The sequence below is a fragment of the Mesoplodon mirus genome, assembly GCF_964341445.2.
Source record: "Mesoplodon mirus genome assembly, chromosome: 13".
Lineage (NCBI taxonomy): Eukaryota > Metazoa > Chordata > Mammalia > Artiodactyla > Ziphiidae > Mesoplodon > Mesoplodon mirus.
In genome coordinates this window covers 78,664,060-78,690,990 of record NC_138989.1, presented here as the reverse complement: position 1 = coordinate 78,690,990, position 26,931 = coordinate 78,664,060, and the positions used below count along the sequence as shown (strand labels likewise).

The following is a 26,931-nucleotide window of genomic DNA, read 5'->3' as shown; positions in this document are numbered from 1 at the left end:
CAATACTCTTGTTTCACATGATGTTCCATTTTGGATCATTCCTAACAAAGATTAAGTTTATTCAAAATAGACAAAAAGTGAAAACTGTGGTCATGATCTTTTCTGAATCCTAACATTGAGATAAACTGTCTACAAAACTTTACAGTTTTTTACATCAACATAATTTTCCAAATTGAAAACCCGTTCTGAGAATTGCTGGGAATTTCTCAGGTTGACAAATGATGGAGAACAATTAATGTATTAATGTATTAATGTATTAATGTAATGCCATGAGATTCATATGCACGGGCTCCATTTGGGGAAAGAAGGGCTTTAGCTGAAAAGGCCAACTGCTGCTTGCAATGCTGCATCTATGCCCTTTTTTTTTTTGCGGTACGCGGGCCTCTCACTGTTGTGGCCTCTCCCATTACGGAGCACAGGCTCCGGACGGGCAGGCTCAGCGGCCATGGTTCACAGGCCCAGCCGTTCTGCGGCATGTGGGATCTTCCCGGACCGGGGCACGAACCCGTGTCCCCTGCATCGGCAGGCGGACACTCAACCACTGCGCCACCAGGGAAGCCCCATCTATGCCCTTTTGAAAGAATAACTACAGGGACAATTTCAAGTCTTCAGTTTTTATTAGGCTTGGATTCTGACGCTCCTCTTCATTCCCAGTCTGGTAGTTTGAAATTATGTTTTATCTTGTGTGTGTGTGTGTGTGTGTGTGTGTGTACATACATATATACATATACCTTCTATATGTATATCTGAGTATAATCATGATGCACTAGAATGGCTAATGATACAATTTGCTTAGGGGATGATTGTGATCACTTTCAAGTCTCACACACACAGAACAGACTGCAAGGCACACTTCAGTTTACAAACCTTTAGCCTTGAGTTTGTGCTTCATTTATCACACTGCTACTCCACCAAATGGTACAATGGCTCTGACCCAGATAACTAACTGTGGTGAAACCACATAAAGCAGGGATGTCTGGATTATGCAAAATCGGCATCCAAGGCATTCAGAAGGGAAATAACAACAGCAACAGTACGACACCAGGCTCTTTTGGTACTAATCAAGTGTCTTGTTCATTGTTGCATTCAGTCTGCACAGCAGTTCTTTCTGGAGACATCATAGCTATCTGGCTACTCTATTTTATTTAAAGGACTAGATACTACAGACATCTTCTCATTCAGAAATGTTGAGTATTCTCCAGTTAATATTACCAGGTTAATAATTGCTTTTTCAGTCTTTCTGATCAAGCAAGAAGAGAAACATTTCATCCCTATGTTGCCAAGGTTCTCCCAAGTTCTGATAAGCAACTTGAATTTAAAATAGGTCTCCAAAGCCATGGATGAGGTTATATCATTTTTACAAACAGTTGCACTTCCAGCCAGTCGGGGAATATTTTCTTTTTTTTTTTTTTTTTGACTCCTACATTTTTAATAAATGAAAAGGTACAAAGCTCAATATTTATTCATATTTACTAGAGCTATGAGTATAATCACTATCAGAAAATTCTAAAATTAAAATTTGTATTCACCTCTCCCCTTACTAATCTTATATTTATCAGTATTCTAACTAAGCAGAGCATGTAATCCCACTTTTGTCTCAGGAGTTACTCCAAGCACTAGATATGATTGGATTTTCTGATAATGAAATCTTCACACTTCATGAGGAGCAAAGAAGTTCACCATGAGGCCTATCTTCTCTTCTAAGGACTTTCATTTCTCATGGTTGCCTCCATACTGGGTAATGGTGGCACCATGTGAGACACAATAATCCATGTATTCTTGTAATACATACAGAGTTTTATTAAGAATCCCTGGAAAGGGGGACATTATGTTTATATACTGTCAGAATACTTTAAAAAAATACCAGTCATTTACTTTTTAAACAAGAGAATCTGATTGAATTAGATGTGGGTTAAACTCAATGGACTCTTCAAATTGAACTTTAGTGATTTTCTCATTTGTACAATAGTATCAAAATCCAAGGTCTTAACATCATGATAAATTGTCTAGAAACTCATCTTACTAAGAATGCATAAGACCCTGAAAAGGTTGTCCTGTGACGCCTGAAACATGTTCACAGCTGATTTATGCCAGAACAGAAGCTATGAAGAACTCTGAAGGATAGTCATCAGCTGTTAAGGGTTCTCATTTCCAGGTAAGTACACTTTTCCATTATGTGCTGCACTTACCAGGTAACATCAGTCTTGTTTGGACAGTCTTTTCTTCATCTTCCTTATTTCTTTATGTTAAGCTGATCAACAAATTTATATAAGCACCCACAGATAACTGTTCTTTATTAGAACACTCATCATATTTAGGCCACTTCCTGAAGACATGTAGAGCAAATCTTAATGCTTTCATTGAGATATATCCAATATAAATTGTAAAGGAGATAATTTTTTTTTCCTACACAGGAAATTACTTAGTATCATCAACAGTATGTATAGATGATATTATACATCAACTATACCTCAATTTAAAAATGTGAAACAAAACAAAACAGTATGTAGGTTCTCAGATTTTCATAAGAGATGAGTAAAGTCCCTTTACTCACCTGCTTCCTAGCAATGACCTTGGACATTTCAACTTAGGTCTTGAGGTACATATTCTTTTGGGTCTCCTCAATCTTATTCTCATATTTTGAATCTGGTAACAGAAAGTAAAACAGGAACTTTATTTTATTTTATTATTATTATTTTTGGCCACGCCGCATGGCTTGCAGGATCTTAGTTCGCTGATCAGGGATCAAACCCAGGCCTGCCGCAGTGAAAACATGGAGTGCTAACCACTGGACTGCCAGGGAATTCCCAGGACATTTTTTTTAACTGATTTAATCTTTGGTTTAATAACTCCAATGTTCTAGTAATGAAATGGAGAATACCCACTTATATACTAACTCACACATTCCTTCTCAACAGGGAAAATGTACTTGTCTAAAAAGGAACATCCTAGTTCATTATTTGTGTTAATAATGGAAACAGTAGAACATGTCTGAGAGTATCTTTTCAAGAGCTGCACTAGGGATGGAAATCCGATTTAAGCTTTAGAATCTCAAACATCTGAACTGACACTATTGAAAAGCAGAAAAGCAAACAATGCTGACAGAAAATATTCTACATTCTCTCCTGTGGCTTTTATAACCTTTGAAAGGAAACTGGTGCCCACTGAAACTACCGATTTATACTAAAGGAGTATTGGTACCTTGTGTCTTCTCCTCTGTTGAAAAAGTTCTCAGTAAATGCTTTGACTCCCTCACAACGCTGATGGGACTTTTTCTCCATCATGGTTTTTCCTATGTCTGAAAAGATTCGAGCTCTGACTAAAGGCTTTCCCACATTCATGACATTGGAAGGGTTTCTCCCCAGTGTGGATTCTTCAATGCTGATCAGGATTGCACTTCGGCTGAAAGCCTTTGCACACACATTATATGTATAAGGTTTCTCTCCACTGTGGATTCTCTGATGTCGATTCAGGGCTGAGCTCTGACTAAAGGCTTTCCCACATTCATCACAATTTTTTTTTTCAAGGACGGTTTCCCTGTCTTCTTTCAAACTTTCTATCTTGTTCACAGGTTCCTCTAAATGTGAAACTCTGGGAAGCATTCATTTGAAGAGTGTTAGAAACTTTGTAATGCAGTTCTTTGCCTGAAGAAGTCTTTTGCCTTGAAGCTGATTTCACATTTATAGTTCTGGTGTCTCTAACATTTTGTCTTAAGGTGTGAAGCTCCTTCGATGCCCACTGCAGTTGCTTTTTTGTGGGTTTAAACTGGCTACGTGGTGTCTCCTAAGTGATTTCACAAGTTGGTAGCTTCTTTGCAAGCATGTCCTCATTTCGTCCAAAAAAGACCTGTTCAGCTGCCCTGTCATGCTCTTTCTCCAGCTCCTCCAGCATCACCACGGCTTCCTCTCCACTCTCTGGTTGGTTCTCTTGAAGCCAGGCCTGCAATTCCTCAGGCAACATGGCCAGGAACTGCTCTAGCACCAGCGGCTCCAGGATCTGCTCTTTGCTGTGCACCTCTGGCCTCAGCCACTGACAGCAAAGCTCGCGGAGCTGGCTCAGGGCCGCCTGGGGCCCAGGTGACTCCTCGTAGTGAAACTGCCTGAACCGCTGGCAGTAGGTCTCTGAGCTGTAGTAGCTGCTCCAGTGGCGGCTGGAGACCATATTATGGGCCTGCCCTCCCTCTTCCACCTTCATTACCAGAATGCAGTCAGGGTCCCCTGAAGTTTGTGGAAGGAGTTTTGATGTCTCTCTCAATTTTGCAGACATTTGGACTGGGAATAGCTCAGGACTGCTAGGCTTTAATCTTCAAGAAGGTGAAACTCTCCTTATGGACATTCCTCCAGCCTAGGAAGGATGATCCCACATTTTGGGGGAGAAGCCGGGGAAGCCAGGGAATATTTTCTTAATGTTACCTCCTATTCACAGCTTAAAACATGAATCAAAAAATCTTGCTGTCCTAAAACTATCCAGAGCTATTCAAAATTATTATGAAAGTGAAGTTTATTTTAAATTAATTTTCCTTACCTTTTTATAGCGGCAGAATTTCAAAGACTATTTGCATTACACATTTCAAAATCAAGGCATTTTAAGATGTCTACTTACTTAGGATGTTTTACATATGAAATTTTGGCAAAAGAGATGGTGGTTAAATGTGTTCAACTCATTTATCCTATGATTTCTTGGGAAGAAGTGATCACAACACTCACAAATTAGTGAGAATTGGGCAGTTTGGCCTAAATCTATACCTGGTACAAAACTGAAAAACATATACATCTGTGTTTATTTAGGATAAGAAAATTATTATTTTAGATGTTCAATTAAATAAAAATTTTATAACTTAACTGTGAATACTTCACAAGAATTAAATTTCCACACTTAATAATTTAAAATATTACACTTGCAATTCTACTTTTGTAACTTCTATTAATCATTAATAATCCATTTAATAAAAGATTCTTAATGTTCAGCTCAGAAAATTTAAATAGGGCTCATAAACAAGTAGGATAATAGATAGGAAAATGCATATTAGTTCCCAAGGATAGAATTAAGAACTGTAGTACTTTTCATTAGCATTTGCCTTTTTAGAAATAAGAGAAACATACTAATGTGTTTCTCACAGGCCTGATCTTTCTCGGTCTATGAAAATCTATCACACTTATAATTCAGTAAAACATTTGTCTGTGTACATTTATATCTTCCCATTAGCTAAAGGAATGACAGGTGAAGATGTCAGTTAAAAGACTTTTATTACTGTAATTAGAATTAATTTTCAGCAATGAAACATTGTACACTCACTAATGTAATTCTATATTGATGTTAGCTATTAGACTTGTTTCTTCTATTACAAGGATTATTTTAACTGTGTTTGGATGAATATACCTAATACAGGGTAACTAGGGTCTCCCAAAATAAATACCAGCAGATTACAAGGCAAAGGTAATATTTTAAGTTGAATTTATGTAATGGCACTTAACATTTTCTTTATATAATACTTTACCCATGTGCATTCATTTAAAATTCCTACCATAAATTCTAAAATTACAAATTAGCTTTAAGATTAAAAGGCAGAGATAGAAAATATTTTGCCTAATACAAATTATGGGACAGGAATAAAGTGACCATATTTATGTGCCTTAAATAAATTTTCAACCACTGGTAGAAAAATCCTCAAGATTATTTTCACCTTCCAATATACACATTGTTATTTCTAATCACCCAATCTAACTAGTTAGTGGTTCCTCTAACTCAATCATCCCATTTTGTCTACACTCTCCTGCCATATGTTAAACCTGGCCCTCACTGTTTATACAAATACTCAACATTTTTTACTTGCTTAAAATCCTAGACAGTTGTATTATGCATGGGTCTCTTTCCTTCCTCAATGTAAAATATTTACATTCCATATAGGCAAGAACCAGACCTTGTATACTGACTGGTTTTGCAGTGAAACTGCACATAAATTTCATTTCTAAAAGCAATATGTAAGTGCATTTTTTTGGCTGTGCCACACAACGTGGGGGACCTCAGTTCCCTGACCAGGGATTGAACCTGTGCCCCCTGCAGTGGACGCACAGACCACTGTACAAACAGGGAAGTCCCTAAGTGCACTTTTAAACATCCTCATATCTGCAATATCAATCAAAATGATGATAACATTATCCAAGTATAATCATTACATCAATAACCTTCTTAATTCTACTTTTTAATAGTCCCATTGCCTGATATACTTTAGTTTTAGCTTAGTTCATTCTAAGCGTTGATCCTGAGAGTCAGTGTTATTTTTAGATGACTTGTCGACATTTTTCCTGAATACAAGCACTGCTTTGCAACAAGAGGCTAAGCTTGTAAGTGCCAGTTTTTTGCTTTAAGAGAGTTCTTTTCTCTAAAATGGACCTGAGCCTTGTATCAAATCTATGCAAGTGGCTATTTTATATTGAGAAACAACTCATACCATTGTCTAATTTTGCTAGCATTTCTCCTTTTCCAAACTCTTAGTTATATTCAATGGACTATCACATTACTCACAAAGAATAAAATAACAGCATAATGAATATAATGTATTTTTTCTTCAAAGCCAGCAGGATGCTAACATAGTAAACTGATCATCTAATTCTGTAAACACATGCTTATATGGTGAGTTAAACCACCAATATGTAAACCTGTGTTGTTTGCAGAATTAAATATTTTGTGTTTTAGACTGGATGAGATTAAACTTGTCTGGCTGAAGATTCCATTTGCACTTATGCAAACAACAGCATATCATTACCTAATATAACTAGCTTCAACATATTACACTAAAGTGAAGTAAAATTGTAGATTTTATGTAGTTTTTTTGATAAATGTTACTTATAAGAAGAAGCTACAGATGAGTATTTCTTAATTTTTTAGATGAATTACAATTTATATAAAATAACTTACCAACTGAAGGATAGGAAATACATAATGGTCAGAGAAAATAAACTTCAACTAAGAAAAACGATTGCATATTTAATTAAGGCACTTTCAGCTTAAAATGTACTGAATAATATTTAATCTTATTTTTCATTGTTATAATCTTTTATGTAAGGATTATGTTTTGTTAATCTTTTATTCTCAACTTTTATCACCTATAACAGTCAGTTGTACTTATTTGCAGATACATGGATATTGTTTAAACTGAACAAAAGTAAAATAGAAATGTCTCTAAAAGTTTCAGAATAGAAAAATAATTTAAAAGTTTACTTATTATCTAAGTTAATTTGTTGAAGTATTTTAAAAATTAGAAAAGATTGTTTTAATTTATATAAAAGGCACATTAACTTTTCTCAGGACCCAGAATTATCCAAAATATTACTGATAAATGTTAAATACATTTGAGCTAAATGGTAAATAATATTCTGATATCAATTATTATGAGACACATCCCAAACCTTTCTTAAAGAGGAACAAATTTAAATCATTGGCTGAAGGAATAAAGAGATGACTATTCTTGAACATAACAAAGAAGTTGCTTATTTGGGCTGTCAACCTCTTAAAGTTAAGAATCTATAATAATTCAGAGCATTGTAACTCCAAAACATGTGAAAAGACAGGTTTTTAAGTGAAAGAGCTATCAGATATAACCTAGATGTTTTCTGGCAGATCCCAATTTACTAGATGATCAAATGAATATACTCTATTGTCTCTTGACTAATTTAACTTGCAGCCACCTCTGCCAGGCGTTGAGGTGGTCAATGAGGACAATGAGCCAAACTGAGAATAACAATCTAAGCTTTATTCTCTCACAAGAGGCCAAAATAGGCACAGCTCCACGGTCTTTTATTTTTACCCAGGAACCAGCACCTGGAGAGTCAGGTGCATTAGTGCAGATCGGGGGAGTCATCTTCCCCTCGGTAGGCCCTAAAGGAAAGGCTCCTGACGTTTTATGGATCCAGGATGTGTAGAGAAGGAGAGCAGGGAAGAACTAGGAGTAGAAAACTACCAAGTCCAAGTGGAGAAAAATGTCAAGTCCCTCCCCCATCCCAATAAGGAGGTCTCCATGGAGACACCTTAAAAGTGCCTCAGTCAAGGTCCCCTGATGAAAAGATTTTCATGGGAGGTATCTGGACTAGAAATGCAAAGATGTCCGTGAGCATGGCTGGCCTCTGATTCCTTGACCGTGACTCTCTGCAGAGACTGCAGTGCAAGGGCCGGGCACCCAGTCTGGTGTGGGGAGGGCAGCGTCCCTGGGATACCAGCCAGGGAGAGTCCTGCCCTTGTCTGTGGTTGGCCTGAAAGATCACACAATGGGTTTTGATCTGTAGCTGGACTCCTCACGTGTAGTAGGGTGTTCATATATGTCTGACTAACTGAAGAGCCTCAAATCAAAGTAAGACTCTTACCAGCATGAGAAGCACATATAAAATAGTGTATAACAATGTGGGTAATCTCTAAATCAGGAATGACTAATGCTATAGAGTCATAAAGAGTTCTATTTTTAGTAAGGTTCCTAATGAAGTGATCAGAAAATGTGTTAAGATACATGTGAACAAACGTTTTTTACAGTTTTGTTTAAAATAAAAAGAAATTTAGAAAAATATAATCAGAAATATGGAATATATTTAATATATTTTTATATCATACAGACTATTCATTTTAAAGATAATGATGTAGATGAATATATAAAATGGAAATACATTATATTAAATATGGTATAGATATAGAGTTGATTGGAAAAATATTACAGTGAATGACAATATCCTTCCAATTTTATAAATATTTGACTCTGTGTGTGTGTGTGTGTGTGTGTGTGTGTGCCTTTGCAGGAAGGCATAGGAAATATTTAAAGACTTGTAGATCAAAATGTCCTCATTAACTTCTTGAATGAAGATTAGAAGTGATTATTACAGTCTTTTATTATTTTTTTAATTTTGCTTTAATGTATTTTCTGAGAGGAACATGAACCAATTGTCTAATTAGATAAAAATTAAAAAGAATAATTGAGATCAGTTCAGAAATCAGTTTGTCATAACACACTACAATGATCTTGTTAACAATTAGTTTTTGGCTATAGTAAAAGGTAATGACATTGTTAAAATGTTATAATAATGTAATTCAATTATTTTCATCTGTTACTTTATATTCAGTTATTGATTTATAGAGGCTTATTAAAATTTTCTTTCAGGTAGAATTTGAAGGGAGAAAATTTCCTTACAATATTGTTGTTTCTAGAAGAACTTGTGAGTGAGTATTTTTGTGTTTGTTTTCTATTGTTACGTAACAAAATACCACACATTTAGCAACTTTAAACAACACACATTTATTATCTCTGTTTCTGTGGATCAGGAGTGTGTCTGTGTGATAACTGGGTCTTCAAGCTCACAAGGTTTCATCATGGAGTTGGCCAGGGATGTGATATTATCTGATCTTGATATTTGCTTCTAAAAACTCACTTGTTGTTGGCGGAGTCACTTCAGTTCCTTGAAGTGATAGGGCTTAGCTCCTTGAGGTCACCCAACATTCAGTGCCAGGTAACCATCATCACATAGCCCTTTGTTCTTTGCGGCCAGGAGGACAGTGTCTCTGCTGCTTTGAGTCTCTGACCTCAAGACCCTCTTTTAGCTGATCAGGTCAGGTCCACTCAAGCTAACCTTTTGCTTAACTTAAAGACAATTACTTAGGGATTTTAATAACATCTTGCAAAATCCCTTCACTTTTGCCATATAACATTACCTAATCAAGGGAATACAACATTCTATTGGTTCAAAGCAAGTTATAGCTACTGCCCACACTCCAAAGGAAGAACTCAATACAAAGGCATGACTCAATGGAGGTCACTCTAAGGTATGTCCATCACAATCAGAAAATGTATATGGTACTTAATGGAGATTCATACAATTCTCAATGAGTATCTATACTGTCCACATCTGAAATCAACTACATGATATATTTTATCCATTAGTTTTTGTTAGATTTCTATAAAAGCTCTCTGATATTTTAATAGAATCACAATATTCTATGGAGTATTCTTGATATAAACTTTTAAGCAGCTTTAAAGAAGTCTCATTGCAATTTTATGCATTATCTATTTTTATCCATGTATACAAAAGACTTAACTGACTTCAGTGCCAAAAATTAAATGCTTCCTTTAAGTATTTGAAAAATATTTAAGGAAATTGACATTGAGCTCCAATATGTTTTCATCAAATTGATGTTTAAACATCAATTGTTTTTTTCATTTATAAATAATAAGCTCTGTTAAGTGTTACTTTACCAAATCTAAATTTCAGCTGGTGTGCATTAGCAAGAATCATGAAAGTTGGTTTTAGAAAGCTTCATACTGCGGAATTTTACCCATGGAAAAATTGCTTCAAAAGTTAACAGAAGGCTTTTAGTTTAAAGTTTCACCTGAGGCAGAGATGCTTATTTTCTAAAAGTTATTCATTTTCAGAACTTTAGAAGTAACATTTCAAATTCATTCAATTATGAAACACGTAATTTGTGACTACGGCTCAAAAATGATTGATAAAAGCACTCCTCAACAATTCATTTTTTCATTATGAAGTGTTTAATTTGTGTCAAGTACTCTATAAAGTACTAGAGATTCAGAGATGAGGACTTCTGTTTCTAATAACTTGGATCAAGTTCTTTATTAGGACCGACTTTTACAAGAAAAACAATAAAACTGCTGGGTAAATATTCTTGATGATTGAATGCATTCAGAAGAGCTTTCAGGCTAATAGGATAGGGCCAAGCCAGATTCTCAGGGAAACTAAAGAAAGAAATGCAGGCATTATATTTGAGCATACAAATATTTTTGTCCTATCAGTCCTGACAAGCCAGGAAATGCAGGCTGTAGTTCGAAGTCTTATGGAGTAAGTAAAAAAATAGGGATATAATTTAAATCTAGGGTGGGAATTGTATAAGAACCCTTGCCATGTTAAGCTGGGGACTCAAAGGGCTACACCCTTGAGGTAAGGAAAAAGTAGATTTAAATTCACTTCCATAATCCCTGATCTCCACAAATCCCAAAGGACTTTTCATGATTTTTACCTGGCCTTGAGTTAAACAGGATAAAAAAACCAAAATAATAAAATAATAATACATTAAGTCCCCTACATACGAACCTACAAGTTGAGAACTTTCAAAGATGCGAATGTGCATTCCATCATCCGGCATGAGTGAAATTGCACCTTGCCTTCTGTCTCCTATTGCTGACTATCCTTCAGCTCTACCATCTCCCACCTCCTCTCCCTCCTCCAGTCAGTAACTCTTCTTGCCTATTCACTCGATGCCAGCCACTATATGCCAGCTGTTGTACTGTACTACTGTACTTTTCAAGGTACTCTACTGTAAGATTAAAAATGTTTTCTTTATTTTTTGTGTTTGTTTTTTATATATTATTTGTGTGAAAATTATTATAAACCTATTACAGTACAGTACTATATAGCCGATTGTGTTAGTTGGGTACCTAGGCTAATTTTGTTGGACTTAATGAACAAATTGGACTTATGAACACACTCTCATAACAGAACTCATTCATAAGTAGGGGACTTACTGTAGTAATACCAACTAAAAAATATATTCAGGATAGCCAACACAGTATTAAATGGGAATAAAGTTGGAAGACTGACACTACTTGACTTCAGTTCTTACTGTAAAGCTACAAGAAGTCAAGACAGAGTGGTACTGGTGAAAGAGTAGACAAACAGATCAATGGAAGAGAATAGAGAGCCCAGAAATAGACCCACATAAATATGGTCATGTGATCCTTGACAAAAAAGCAAAGGCAACACACTGGGCCAAGATTGTCTTTTCAACAAAGTGTGTTTGAGCAACTGGACATCCACATGCAAAAAAAGAATTTAGTCACACATTACACTCTTCACAAAAATTAATTCAAAATGGATCACAGACTTAAATGTAAAATGCAAAGCTACAAAACTTCTAGAAGATAATATAAGAATAAACTCAATTGGGTATGGTGATGACTTTTAAAATACAACACCAAAGATGAAATCTATAAAACAAATAGTTGATAAGCTGAACTTCATTAAAACATAAAAACTTCTGCTCTGTGAAAGGTAATATCAAGAGAATGAAAAGACAAACCACATACTGGGAGTAAATATTTGCAAAAGATACATCGGATAAAGGATGGTTGTCCAAAATATGCAAAGAACTCTTAAAAAACTCAACAATGAAAAAAACAAACAACCTGATTTAAAAAGAGTCCCAAGACCTAAACAAACACCTCAACAACAAAGATATACAGATGATAAATAAGCATATGAGAAGTTGCCCCATATGATATGTCATCAGGGAAATGAAAATTAAAACAAAAGTAAGATGCCACTGCACACCTATTAGAATGGTCAAAATCCAGAACACTGATGACAACAAATGCTGGCAAGGATGTGGAGCGACAGGAACTCTCATTTACTGCTGGTGGGAATACACAATGGTCTTGGCACTCAGAAAAACAGTTTGGCAGTTTCTTACACAGCTAAACATACTCTAACCATATGATCCAGTAATCACACTCTTTGGTATTTACCCAAAGCAGTTGAAAACTTATTTTACACAAAAACCTGCACACAGATGTTGATAGGAGCTTTGTTAATAATTGCCAAAACGTAAGCAAACAAGATGTCCTTCAGTAGGTGAATGGATAAACTATGGTACATCCAGACAATGGGATATTAGTCAGTACTAAAAAGAAATGAGCTCTCAAGCCATGAAAAGACATGGAGAAACATTAAATGCATGTTACTAAGTGAAAGAAGCCGATCTGAAAAGGCTACATACTGTTATAATTCCAACTACATGACATTCTGGAAAAGGCAAAACTATGAAAAAAATTAAAAGATTAGTGGTTGCTGGGGTGAGAGTGGGGGAGAGATGAATAGGCAGAACACAATGGGGTTTTAGGGAAGTGAAAATACTTTGTATGATATTGTGATGGTGGATATATGTCATTACACATTTGTCAAAACTCACAGAATGTACAACACCAAGAATGAACCTTAATGTAAACTATGGACTCTGGGTGTTAATGATGTGTCAATGTATGTTTATTTGTTGCAACAAATGTACCATCTGGTGGAGGATGCTATGCATGTGTGGAGGCAGGGGGTATATGGAAAATCTCTTCCTTTCAATTTTGATGTGAACCTAAAACTGGATTAAAAAATAAAGTCTTAACAAGTGAAGTTTTAGAAGTCAAAGACCAAATAGAAAAATATATTCAAATTTTACTCAAAGTGATGGCAAAAAAAGCAAGTCAAACAAAGCTTTCATTTTAGGCTATGAAGTACCTGTAAAGAACATAAAACATGGGGAGTATGATGAACATAAAACAAAAATGTCTGAATAAAATCACACCAAAATAAATACCTATCAATTGTAGAAGAGCTATTTATCAATTGATACCAAGGTCAAAAAAATGGACAAAGAGGTCTGTAAAAAGTAGACAAAGAATGTAGGATATTTTCAGGACTTTAAAAAATGAGAAACAAAATTTCATTTTCTAAAGTCCAAATGTGATCTTCTACCCCAAATTAATATTCTTCAAAATCGTCTCTTCTCAACATGTAAAACAAAATGTGAGCTTCTAGCCATGAAGTAGTGAATCTGTGCTGCCTTATATTTATTCTTCTTTTCCTGATAAGACATGCTAACATATTTGCTGATACAAACATACAATTCTGCTTTTGATTGTTTTTCTCCTTCTGCCTGGAATGTCCTTTCCATGTATCATTTAACAGATGGGCATTTAATCATCCTTCACCACTCAGCTCCATGTATAAATCTACTATATTTCTGCTTCATTTATTCATTTATGCATCTTCCTTCTTTAATGGACTATAAACTACCTGATGGCAGGAATTATTTGATTTTATCCATCTCTACATACCCAGAAATTAGCACAAGTGCCTGGCAAAAAGCAGTCATTCAATAAACTTTTGATGACGCCTGCATGGGTAAAAATGCATAGGTAGAAAGAAAGAAGAAAGAAAAGAAGGATGTGATTTTAAAATATGGTCAAGTGTCTGTAGCTTAATTATTGAGGTTTTTTAAAACAACCTGTCTATATACATAGAAGAGAAATAAAATTATTTGCAATTTAATAGCTTTTAAATAATTATACTAAAAGAAGTTAAGGAAGAGCTCAGAAATCAGAGAATCCTGACACGTGCCAAATACTATTTTATAAAATTTTAGCAGCCATATTGCTGAAATTTTAAAGTATGGTATAAGGAAAGATACAAACGTATGCCAAATTCATTAGAAGACAGCAGGGTGTAGCAGATTAGAGAAGAGAAGGTAAATATCAACAATTCATTCAACAGATGAGTCAGGAAAGAAAGAAAATGACCAGGAGACCAAGACATGATGAACACCTAGTATGCCGGTTAAAAATGAACAAAAGAACATGAACTTACTGTCTATTTATGGCATATTCATATGCCATCATTTTTATAGTAACAAAGAATAAAAGAAGACCATTTAAAAAATTAAGCTATACTAGAAAAGCTGGAACATAAAATTAACAAGAAGTTCAATAAAGAGGAAAATAAAAGGGAGTGGTGCTATTACTGTAGATATTAGTGTGGAGATTGGGAAGGTGAATATTCTTGGCATGCACTCTCATGGGAAGGGCTAGCAAAAAATAAATTCCAAGTGCACGTGATGGGTACTTGACCTTTCTCATTAGACTTAGAAAGAATAAGGCTGAACAAGCAGTTTCTGTTGTGAGTTGTTCATTATTTATGTAGGGTTTCCACCACCAGTACATTGTTGTACTGATGGGCACGATTTCTGTTCTTAGTGGACAATAGGTTAACTACTCAGGTGATAAATCATCTACCTGGCAAGAAAGAAGGCAGGCCACAGATGACCGAGGTGTTCAATCATTGGGGGCAAAGTTAGAATCTTCACTTAAAAAGTGATGGAAATAAAATCATAATTTCCTACAAGTCTTCTTTAGAAATAAAAAGGAATCTTAAAATTTTGTGTTAAAGAAGAAAGCTTAGTATACTACAAAACTTGTGGTCATAAAAAATGTATTATTCAAAGACACATGGAAGAAATGTTTTATTAATAGATAGACAATAAATAACAAATACTTTATCTTTAAGAGGTTTTATGAGATATAAGACTTGAAGAAATCTGGGCATTCATAGGAAATGCTTTAGAGAATAAACACATAGATTTTCTTCCATGCTTTTCTTCTGCTTGGGGCACAGTCTGAATTTCCACTACCATCCCCTTACCCAGCCCCTTACCTGAATGACACCAGGTTATTTTCCAGGCCTTGGGTTAAATGCTATTTACTCATGGAGGACTTACCTGAGTCCTCAGACTTGGTTAACTTGTACATATTCACTGCAACCTGTAGTTTTTCTTCCTGTCACTTAATCATGATTTATAGAATTATGTGTATGGTTTATTTAGTGATGGTCTCCTCATTGATCTATCATGACCATTAGGCCTGAGATGGTGTCTGTGTCTGTCCCTCATATGTATCATGACAGACACATATTAAATAATTAACAAATAAGTGTTAAATAAATGAATATGTGAGTGTACATTTTGAGATTTTGCAATTGTAAAATAAAATTATGGAATTTGATCATGTAACATGTCTTGAAATGGAAGAAAGTAAAGGTATAGGAAGAATAAAAATTGTTATCTAGAAAATTTTCAAACTTTTATGACCTTTCATACTACACTAATTAGTAGTTTGTTCTCAAATTACTGAGGCAGTAAGAATAGTGATGAAAATTAACTTAATTCTATGTAGGAAACAATATAAGATAAACAATCTAACTAGAGCAGAAGGTCAGTAAATGCAAGGAGTTATTCAAATTTAGATATAGAGCTTTCCTGTAAACAGATTTGATTTTTTTAAATCAGGAAGCCTCTGTCATATCTATTCCTGTAATATTTCTGCTACATATACAAGAAATAGTGAAATGTTGCTTAAAGATGAATGTATTAATCTCTGCATTAATTGCCTTTTAGCAAATGTTTTCTCTTTTTCACATCCTGTGGATTTAAGAAGTACATGGATTGAATCATCCAGCATTTTAAAGTTGGATATATAAACATAATATACTAATATTTCAATGGAGTTTTGAGGGGAAAATGCTATTGGGCTATACATATCTTTTATATGAAGTCATTATTTGTGTACATGTTGATTAGATTTGATCAGTTCCTTGACTGACACATTTATTCATTCACTATTTATAGAGTACCATTATTTACTAAGTATGTGTTACTCGCTTTCTGGACACTCGGAATGGATGAAAAATACTGGGGTTTTTTTGCAGATGGATTGATGGTGGTAAGAACCTCCCTGGGAGAACTTTTAAGCACAGACCTGAAGGATAAAAAGGAGAAATCATGCACTATCTTTCAAATGATGGTTAAGAATTTTGATATTTGTTTAAATTAAATGTTCCTAGCATAGATTTAATGATTATGTTTTGGTCTATGAGTATGTCCTTGAGGAAAATCAATTTTAAGGTAAAAGTTTGAAAAAAGAAGAAAATATCTGTCAGGTAGCTTTGGAATTTTCCCAAGCAAGACATAATGGTGGTTTGAAGCAAGACATTGTAAAAGTAAAGACACTCATTAAAAAACTACTAAAGTATTCTGTGGATGAAGGAGATGATGACAGTGGGAGTTTCTTTATTCATCTATTCAGTGTTTTCTTATAAGGCATCTACAAAAGTACAAGCTATTCTTCTTGGCTTAAGGATAATATAAATAAATAAGAACAAGAAAATGCTTGCCCTTGGAAAAATTATATTTCATTAGGCAGATAATGAACATAGAGATAAGTAAATACTTAGATAATGTAAATTCAGATAGTTATAACTGCTTTGAAGAGATAAAATAGGGGATTGAGATAAAGTATGGTTGAGAGAGAATAAAGAAGAACGAATATTTTAAGCATTGAAGTTAAAGAAACCCTCTTTGAGAGGAAGAAATGGTAATGGATTTGTGATATATTTTAGAGTGAAAGGATTGAATATTGTGGGAGAGGGAAATTGGAAACTCAGCAGAGCTCAGCTAGGTGATTCATTATTTCCATGTGTCAGTGACTGAGGTTATGTGATGTTATTCAGACGATGGAAGGGCTGTCTTCACTTACTCACCATGCCCTTTAGTAGAGATAGGGGACATTTGGGCTCAGATGTTTTGATCAGAGTACATGCGTGCAATCTCTCCAGCCTCGTGTCTCTAAGTGTTCAAAATCCTTACATGTAGTTAAAGCTCCAAGAGAAAGTAATCCAGGGGCAAGAAGGAAGCCACATGATTTTGTGTGATCTAACTTTGAAAGTAGTTCTACTATACTCTGTAGGTTGAAACTGACACAAGACCACTCAGATTCAAGGGCAGGGAACATGAACTACACATCTTGTTAGGCGGTCTGTCAAAAATATGTCAATGTATACATCTGGCTATAAATTTCACATACTCCCAAATGCAAAATGAAGTAATTCCTGCCAAAAACATTCTCAAAAGTCACATCACATGATGGCGTAAGATTGGACTCAAAGATTAGAATATTCATTCACATCAAATCTAGGTGCAGATGAGGGTCCTCAAATCCAGTTTCTCAGATCTAAAGAGCTATGAACTAGAAACAAATTATCTAACCTGTATGAATGACACATGGTCACCTTAGTAGAAACCCCTCTCAAAAAATAGGACCATGCATGCACACAGCAGTCACTCATTCAGAGCAATTCTGAAAACCAGCTGGGCACATGTTGCCAAATCTTTGTACAGGGTTCAAAACTGCTTCCTGGAAATGAATTTTTATGATTCTTAATTTTGCCCTCTGGGCTCTTGATTCCATATTCTGAGTCCTTCTTCCAAAAAAAGAAAAAAAAGAAAGAAAAAGAAAGAAAGAAAGAAAGAAAGAAAGAGAGAGAAAGAAAGAAAGAGAAAGAGGCTGTGTTTTCAGTTCAATAGTTTTCTTAACCTGCTTTCTTCCCATCGAAATTTAGGAGTCTAATTATTTTCTCCATGCTATTCAGATCAAACTGATATACTCCTATAAAATTCATGGGTGTACTATGTATCCACCTGTAACCCATTCCACCCATCAAAGGACATATCCACAAATCTCTCTGAGATATGTTTTTCTCTACTTTGGGCATTTTATAAGGCTGCAGTTGGAAAGTGCCCAGAAGGTTCTTAGAAGCCCTTTCATTTAACAAATAAGACCTGTGGGGCCTATCTTAAGATCCATAGAAGGCCTTTGTCTATCTGAAAGTGTCTTTGAAGCATCAGCTTGAATCTTTCTAAGGTTTTAAAAAGGTTTTTATAGTTACCACTTTGGCTCCATCTTCACACTGAGATGACAATTTGACAGTGAGTTGCATTTAAATTTTTCCTCGAGACTTTCACTCTTTGGGGAACCCTTTTCTGGTTGAAAAAACTGTGCTGGGCCCTTAACGTTTCATCCAAATTCTACTCAAAAACTAAAGTTATATCTTTCATTCTCCTATCCTTCTCTTTAAGCAAAGATAAGCAAAATGGAAGAAGGCAAGTGACAACTTTAATATTCAGCCCAGAAATTTCTTTACGAGATCACTGAGGTCCTTTGGAAGATTTCCTATTTTTCATATTACTGCAGGCAACACTGTTGCCAAAATTCCACTACTATATAATAAGAGCCCTCTTTTCTCTACCTTCCTATACATGTTTCTCACTTTATCACAAACTCTCACCAATAGAGTCCCTTCAGGTCCTTGACTGCCACCGTATCCCATAACAAGTTTAAGTTTTGTTATAGCATCATCCCACTTCCAGATGCAAAACTTATTTTCCATTTATTTTTTGCAGAGAAACTAACTATCCCTAAACTTAGTGGCTTAAAACAACAGTCATTTTGTTGATCTCATGATCTGGGATCAGAGATTTTAACAGAACTTGGCTAGATGATCTTTTTGTTCCATGCATCATTGACAGAGGTTACTTGGTAGTATTCAACTGGTAGGTGAGCTGCTCTGCAGGGTCCTAGATCACTTCACTCATGTGTTTCGTTCCTTGATGGGGATTACTGGAAGGCTGGTATCAGTTGAAACTGTTGACCAGAGTGTCTATATGTTTAGTTTCCACCATGGTAACCTCAGGGTAGTTGGGCTACTAAAATTACACCTTAGAGTAATAAGCACAATTGCTCCAAGTGAACAAGATGCAAGTTCCATGGTCACATATTACCTACAATTGGAAGGAAAGCTTCCTTTCTGTCATAATCTATTTGCCATAGCAGATAAAACCTGCCCAGAATAGAGAGGAGAGAACATAGATCTTAGCTGGGCTGGGTGGGGTATCAAAGAATTTGAAGTTTTAAAAATTGCCTCTTCCATCAACAGTATCAATGGATACATAAACTGCTATGTTCACACAGAGATGTAGTCACACAACAGTGAAAGTAAATAAACTACAGCTAAAGATATCATCATGGATGAATCGGATAACATAATATAACATAATGTTAATTGATAGACACACACCATAGAAGATTACATGTCATATGATTCTGTTCATATGAGTGTAAAAAGCAAGAAAACTAAACCATATATCATTTAATTACATACAGATTGAAATAAAGTTTGGGATAGTGATTACCTCTAGAGGCAAGAGAAGAAATGCAATGGTAAAACACACACAGGTACTTCTAAGACCTGGTAGCTAACTCTTTCAGCTAGCTGTTGGGAACACTAGGTTTTGTGTTCTTTTAACTGATCATAGAATTGTAGACTCTTCAGAAGGTATTCTATGTTTCAAATATTTTTTTAAAAAAGAAATGATGGGGATTTGAAAAAATGAAGAGCTCTAATGAAAACTCTTGTGAAATGTAACCTGAAAGAAGGAAGAGAGAAAAAGTAGTGTTGCTTGGAGAGGTAAAGAGTAACTGGAGATTCTCATGTTTCTTAGTTGAGAAATAATATAGTGAGGGAATGATCTGGGGGAGAGAGAAAAGAAAAGATGTAAGAAGAGAGGAATTGCCAAAAGAAGTATCTTTGTAGTGATAAATGGGGATAGAAATCACAGAACAAGGAGAGGGTCTAGTATCTGATAGGAGAGACACACCCCACAGCATGCTGGTTGAAAAGGAAGGTGGATTCAGATGCAAGTAGATATCTAATGACAATATAAAGACAATATGGATAACTGCTTCTTTAAAAATAGGCATATTAGGCTAAAATATTCATTTAAACTTAATCAGAATGCCATGTATGGATCCTCAAATAAAAACATAATTGCAAAAAAATCTGGACAATAACATGCCACCCAGACATTCTTCCTTCTTCCTGTAGGAAAATCTAGATGGGAATCTAAGTATCAGTCAAAACAACACTTGTTGCTCCCCAGAAATTGGAACATGAGAATTTGAGTGGATAATTTTAACTGCTGATGACATTAGGCTAAAATATCCATCCAATTATTTCCATCTTTAGTGATAATTCTGCCAAAGGGACTGGATGGCTTCATTCAACTGAATATTGCTGAATGAATACTGCCCTGTTCTATGAATCTCATTGACATAAGTTTTAGGAAAAAATGGGTTTCTAACTCTACCTCAGAATATAACTATCTGAATTTGATTTAGAATATCTGCTACCTCTACAGTCTAGGAAGGATTTTAAAATATGGTTATGACTTGAAACAGATAATATTATTCTCAGTACACTTATACTGACACACTCATAACTCATGCTAAAATACCCTGAGTCAAATATATGAATACAGAAAGAGCTCACTAATGCAACCATCTCCTGTCATAATGCTTCTCACTTCACTCCTCAGTTTGTGTATTTTATACTCTCCATTTTCATCAAATGGAAGTGAACTAGATTAAACAGATTTATCAGTCTAACGGATACCTACTAGTAGTCGATGGCTATGTTTTTTATTTTCTAGCTTACATTTAAAATGCAATTGGTGTAAATTATGGGATAAACATATAAAATGTGCTCTATAGTTGTGTTATGGCTTTAAAAGCTTTTTGAAAATAAATATTAATATTGGGTAAGCACCTCCACACTGTTTTAAGTACAATTTACATTTAGCAACTTTAGGGAATCAATTCATAGAAATGACAGCGCAGCAAGTAAAGTGGAAAGCTAAATAAATTATACGCAAATTGTGGGAAGCCACTGAAGAAGTGAAATAGCATTGCTGGGCAGTGCTTTCTTTATTGGGGTGTATAAATTGTACCTCTAATAGGTTGACTGTACACCAGAGTCACTTCAGGCTGTCTGTGCTCTGGAGCTAGGAAAGTTGTTTAAGACGTAAGGTGCATAAAGAACATCTAAAGTCAAGGAGATTTTCAAGTAAATTGATCAAATAGGTAGTTTTCTCAGCCTATGAGTCTAGGTGCTGGCCACTAGATGGTTATAGGTGTAAATCAAAATGCTTACAAGCTAGATGTCCACCGCTGTAGGTACTCACACAGTATTTCCATCAAGTCTCATTTCACCTTTCCTCTGAATGAAATGATTGATTGATTATTCACAGCTTGCATGATTCTGTGCTGCCCCAGATCCATCTCCACTCTCCACGCTCCACACTGAGTCTGCATCATTGACTTTCTGCCAGCCATTTGGCTGCCAGGGCAGAGTGACATTTAATGATCTTTCAACATGGCAATGTCACATTCATCACTCTTTATCACTTGTGACAGACCTAAATTCAAATGCAAACATGAAATGGAGACTGACTTCAATCCAAACTCATATACTTTTGCATTGATATCAACAAAGATTGACAAGATACATGGGAGAGAGAATAACCTGTTGCTTGTACAATAATTAAAAATACTAGTTCTAAAACTGTCCTGAGAAATCAAGGACATTTTAATTTCATGAGGCAATAGTTCTTATAAAAAGCTTTGAAGTGGAGATTGTATTATCTCAGCTGTCATATCAGCTAACATCAAATGTCTCCACACACTTGGAAAAGATAATTTACTTCTAAGGCAATAGTCTGCTTTAAAAAACAAATATCATAATACCCATGCATGCTCTTTATAGAGTTCTTAAAGGGAGAGGAGCCTCCAAAGTTATAACAATCATTTAGAAGAAAATAAAAATCAGTATAATTATACAAAATTTGTCTAAGCATCTTCTTCCTCTGAGTTGTCTTACCCTGCTCTAGGCCTATTATATTCTACATTAACATTTTTTTCCAAGTCAAATACCCAAGTCAAATACCTTTGCACTTTCCTAATATCACTACATAAAACTATATTTCACTAAAGTTTGGGGGTACTGGAATATTGGTATTTCATTTCAATACTGTTTAACAAGTAATTGTTAGAATATACAAAGAAAGATAAGAAACATATACAAGGAATTCAAGGTTTGGAGTCCCTCAGCCATTCTTACTAGCTTAAACTCCAAGTAAACTTCACTCCCTTTCTAGAAACTAAGAGATCCTTTGTTTAAAGAAAAACAAAAAAACTTTTATTAGGAAAATTTTGTTAATTATAACCACTTTATTTTCACTTTTCAGTTAAATTAAAAAAATCCTTCAAAATGTAATGCTGACATTAATCTAAACTTCATAAAATCAGAGACTGTCTTAGCCTGATGTCTAATAATTATAGAACTAAATTGCATAGAGGCATCATATTGACTTCACAATGAAGGACAGCAAGTTTTCTTATATGTCACAATATCAGGAAAACCCCTAGCTATTATACTCATGAAAGCATTTCTCTAAAATAATGCTTCTTTGATCTATTCTCCCTTTCCTTTAGAACTAAGGCAATTTCCACATTCCGCCCTACATTTTGCTAACTGGAGTACCTATCTACGCTTTTGTTCTAGATGTCTAATGCTTTAAGAATAGAGAACTCTGCCTATCACAAAATTTATCATATTGTAAGTGCTCAGTAAACATTTCTTGAGTGTAATTGATGTCTTGAAAGCATCAGCCTCAAGAAACGCACAGAATTTTCATGGCGTTAAACTTCCTGCTGTGGATTCTGGTGGGGTCCCTTGTACTATTAGGGCACCTATCAGCCTGTTAGTATTGCCTGTTAGCAATTCAAAGCTGCCTCCTTTTCCAAAAAATTGCCTTAAGCCAAAGGGAACCACCTCACTCAGAGGGCCTTCCCCACTCCAGTCCCCACCTGAGGGAGACCTTGCTGTAAGATGGCAGCTTCTTGCTTCAAGGCAGACTGACTATGGAGCAAGTCCCTTTGTCCTGAGAGCAATCCTCCAATAAGCCACTTAAACAGGCATTCCCATCTTTTGCTCTGTTTCTAGGGAAAATGATCTAAGGCACTTGGTGCTGTGAATGACCCTAGAAAGCAGACTCAGAGCAGGAGGTTCTGGATTTGCATCACGTGTCAGCTGATTGCAAGGAGTACCCCATTCCTGTGGTAGGTGAAGTAATAAAAGTTCCTGGCGACCATAACAGTGTGATTCCAAAGACTTTTACTTGTTTGAATTGGGATGGGATACAGGCACCCTCTCAGGAATTTGAAAGATATGGAAGTAATAACAACTATAGAACTGGATGGCTATTTCTCAGCATGACCAATTCATTTAAAACTGGAAAAACAAGCCTAGATAATTCATCAGTAATTTAAAGCCAAGTGTGAGAGAGAGACTTCACAGTATTTAAATAGATCCTCATGTCTTACAGCCCCTAATCAGACACAGCTGAGTACCAGGTGTAACACAATTCTGAGAGTGGCAGACATTCAGGAAAGTCTCACATTAAAGTCACTTGACAGGGAAGGAATGGGGCTCTTTGATGTGGTATGAGAATAACTTGATAGACGCATTTGAGAACATTGAATCCTCAGTTTGTCCTGTACCGGCTGAATCTTCAAATATGGCCCACCCTCCCTTGTTAGAAGAGAGAGACCCTCTTGCTGGAAGAAAAGGCAGAACAGTCAAATTCAGCAGATACCTTACAAGATAAATGCTTTCCCACTACAGGTATTGTCTCCCCTGCCCCACGGTATAATAATTAGGCTCAAATCTCAGCCCAAGAATGGATCCTGTATGCTAGAACAAGAAAGGTGGAATGTAAATTTGGACAGAAGTGATTGTAAACACTATACAAGATCCAAAACACGGGCAAAGACCCTGGGGACAGCTCTGTTATGCTTTTCTGATGGCTCTTGGAAGCTTGGTTAAAGTGACAAAAGTAATAAATAGTTCACAAGTAATAAATAGTTCACATTAAACAGAGTAGAGGTGCCAGAACTGTCATAACAAACTGTGGCAAAATGGATCAGAAGTCTCAAAGAAATAGGTGTGTCAATCAGGAATATGATCAGCAGGTACATGTGGAGATGACTCATAGTACCTAGCGTCTCCAGGAACTAAACTGATGGACAGCCAAAATAGTATGTCTTAGTATATAATCAGAAGAGATTAAGAATGGAGGTGCTGGGACTTCCCTGGTGGTCCAGTGCTTGAGAATCCATCTTACAATGCGGGGGACGCCAGTTTGAACCCTGGTAGGGGAACTAAGATCCCACATGCCACAGGGCAATTAAGCCCATGTGCCACAACTACAGAGCCCATGTGCCACAACTACAGAGCCCATGTGCCACAACTACAGAGCTCATGTGCTCTGGAGCCCATGAGCCACAACTAGAGAGAAGCCCACACACCGCAATGAACAGCCTGTGCACCACAAGGAAAGATCCCCGCGTGCCATAACTAAGACCCAATGCAGCCAAATATATATATAAATAAATAAATAATTTTTTTTAAAATGGAGGTGCTGAAGCCAACGCGTTGCCCATTTTTTCATACCTATGTCAGTTCTGTCTGATGGGGAGGACCAGTCCCCATTGGAAGGAACTTGCAAGACCAGAAAAAGAGTAAATAGCTGTGATCTTCCCAGTCTTCCAAGAAACCTATGGCCATTTCCCAAGGCAACCATACATTGGGGAAAGTGGACTTCCAAGTTTTTTGAGAGCTCTTGGATACACAGCACACACGGGAATTAGATAATAACTGGAGTTTTAACCCAGATCTCTGTCAAAATGTGTCCATGGTGTACATGGATTTGCCTTCTAGTCATTTCTTCAGGTTCCACATGTATAATTTCAATGGACATGCTTGGTTGTCAACAACATACCTTCAATGGGACAAGCACTACTATAGTAGGAAAATTCATGTGGAAGCCTCTGAAACTGCCCCTTCCATGTGTCCAGGTAATAAATAAAAAGCAATGTTGTATCTCAAAGGAATGACACATGTTGGTGTCACACTTAAAGATTTAAAGGATGTATTTAATATATATCTGGCCCTTGCAAAGCTGGATAGTTCATGTCACATAATAGGGGACTACTGCTAATTATACCAAGCAGTAGCTAAGGTGTACATAGTACCTTGTGTGACTCTTGATAGAGCTATCTTTAAACAATGAAAGCAAAATTAAGATGTTTAAAGAACAAAAGCTAGAAGAATTCATCACCAGTAGACTCACACTCCAAGAAAAATGAAAGAAAGCGCTTTAGGCAGTAAGAAAATAATATCAGATGGAAATAGGGTATGAAAAGCATCAGAAATAGTAACTTGGATAAATATATGAGATATTTTTCTTTGTTTATGTCTCTTTAAAAGATAATTTATTGTTTTAAAAAACTGTAATAACACTGATTATTTTGAGTAGGTAGAGTTGCTACTGGACAAAGAGGAATATGTTTGACACTTCAGTGACCACTTGGGTATCTCTTGTTACACAATATCTACTTACAGATTTTAACTGTGATTTACAGCAACAAATGACCAGTGTCTGTGCTTAGTTTTTCAATAGTAGCAACGTATAAGGACTGATACCTAATTTAATACCTCTAAACCAGCTACAAAGAAGCCCATTCAACTGGCATTGAAAAATAATCCCCAAAGGGCTTCCCTGGTGGCGCAGTGGTTAAGAATGTGTCTGCCAATGCAGCGGACATGGGTTCGAGCCCTGGTCTGGGAAGCTGCCACATGCCATGGAGAACAAAGCCCGTGCACCACAACTACTGAGCCTGCACTCTAGAGATGGTGAGCCACAACTACTGAGCCCACGCACCACAACTACTGAACCCTGTGTGCCTAGAGCCCATGCTCCGCAACAAGAGAAGCCACTGCAATAAGAAGCCTGCGCACTGCAACGAAGAGTAGTCCCCACTCTCAACTAGAGAAAAACCCGCGCGCATCAATTAAGACCCAACGCAGCCAAAAATGAAATAAATGAAATAAATAAATAAATAAATAATAATCCCCAAACCAGAATACTTACATATCAGTCTAAGTAAGTAGTTAGCTCTTAGAATCATGGAAATTATCAGAATTACTTGAGTATAAAACTTACACATGAACAGAAATACATAACTGGTTTTATTTCTGTATAAAAATTTAAGAACTCTTTCTTGAATTCATTGTTAAGGGATATCTATCAAAAATTTTACCTAGTTAATTATATTGTTGCTATGATTTTGTATGAAAATGTGATGGTGGTAATAGTTTCTGAATAAGTTAATGTATCATTAATGAATATTACACTATGATACTAGTAAATAGTCTCAAGGAATGAGTACACATCTCTGTAAATCTGCTCTTAAGGCACACATCCTAAAGTTTTCTGAAGCAGTGTCTTGTTTTGCAATAGAAACATCTGACTTAGCGTATGAACCCAATGATATAGATTTGCCCAAGGACTCTTGCTGTGAAAAGTAATTGAAAATATTGTCAATTCTCTCACTTTCACAAGACATGTAATTTCAGACCAACCTCCAGTATTTTCACAGTTGCTGATTCATTCTTTATTCCATTCATTTAATGTGAGAATTTGACAAATGCAGTTTTTTTCCCTATACCAATTCATTATTTATTTGAATCAGCCACTTCATTCGATTCACATACATGCAAAAGAAAAATATTAATTTGTATGTTATCACATGCTAAAATACCATTGAGTAGA

The 26,931-nt window shown here is 35.8% G+C and overlaps 1 pseudogene across 1 annotated transcript; it reads right to left on the bottom strand.

The window, feature by feature from the left end:
* Positions 1–3,252: 3,252 nt before the first annotated feature.
* On the bottom strand, positions 3,253–4,266 carry LOC309814709 (zinc finger protein 396-like; annotated as a pseudogene). Its single transcript has one exon. The product of its transcript is annotated as a zinc finger protein 396-like (transcript).
* Positions 4,267–26,931: the final 22,665 nt, after the last annotated feature.